Genomic DNA, 1,206 nt, shown 5'->3' on the forward strand with positions numbered 1-1,206 from the left:
ATCTAGCTCTTCATTTCAGAATAGTTCTCCATTACGAGCAAGAATGAACACAAATATTATTATCACTATCGGCTAGCACAAAGGATTAGTGCCATTTCAGCCATAATTGACACCTGACACCAAACGCAACAACCATTTGCCTGTACACTTGATCCCTTCACCTGATATTGTTGTCTGACGCATTGTTGAAAAGAGACGCATAAAATCATATTTTCCCTGTTTATGATTAAATGTTGAATCGAATATATACACCATTTCTATTTTATGAATAAGTATATTTATATTGAAAGATATTCTTGGAAAACTATAATCTATTAATAACTAAAATAGGAGCTGAAAATGTTATATATCATGAACTTTGATTACAAAACCAGAAAGTAAACATACAAATATTAAATGACTTTCTTGGAAAACTATTATCTATTGATAACTAATATAGGATATGAAAATCTTATATATAAATGAATTTTCATTACAAAACTAAAAAGAAGTGGGAAAATATTTTATATTAAATCTTTATCACTCAAATCAAGCTCATATTGAAAAAATAAAATGAAGATCAAGTACACTGGGAATCATTATTCTGGTTTATTTTTTCACATAATAATGATTTATGATTAAGTTCTACCTATAACAACGAAAGATACTGAAATTAAAAATTCATAGTATGAAAAAATTTAGATCAAAATTCGTTGCTTACTACATTGGAAAACCTATAAAAGTATATGTTATAGAAAAAAAGGCATTGCTGAACTCTCTGTTTAGAGGCAGGGTCCCCTACATTAACCAATATATAGTAACACTTGAAAACTAATTTTTAACGTTAGTAATACGTGTTTATTAATCAGAGAAAAATCCCATGCAGGTAATTTTAGAATACGTAAATTCATTTTACCGGAATATAAAGTTTGCCGTGACTGTAAAATAATATATCAATTTCCTTATGTAGACGAGAAAATTTCATGCAAAGATTACAGATTTCCCGCAATCATTTTTACAAAGAGACACGGATACTGGTTTGGGACTATAATTTCATAGAAATTGATTCAAGTAATTCAAAGCCAGCTACCTTCTCTCTCAGGTCTTTCTTATGTTCATCAATCCTTTTGCATTCAAGCTTTTATTACATTGTTCTTAGAGTAGACTAATCACCGCGTACACATTGTGTTAGTGCATTACGAGACGTTACTTTATAGACAAGTGAAC

The sequence above is a fragment of the Palaemon carinicauda genome, chromosome 8 (assembly GCF_036898095.1).
Source record: "Palaemon carinicauda isolate YSFRI2023 chromosome 8, ASM3689809v2, whole genome shotgun sequence".
Classification (NCBI taxonomy): Eukaryota; Metazoa; Arthropoda; class Malacostraca; order Decapoda; family Palaemonidae; genus Palaemon; species Palaemon carinicauda.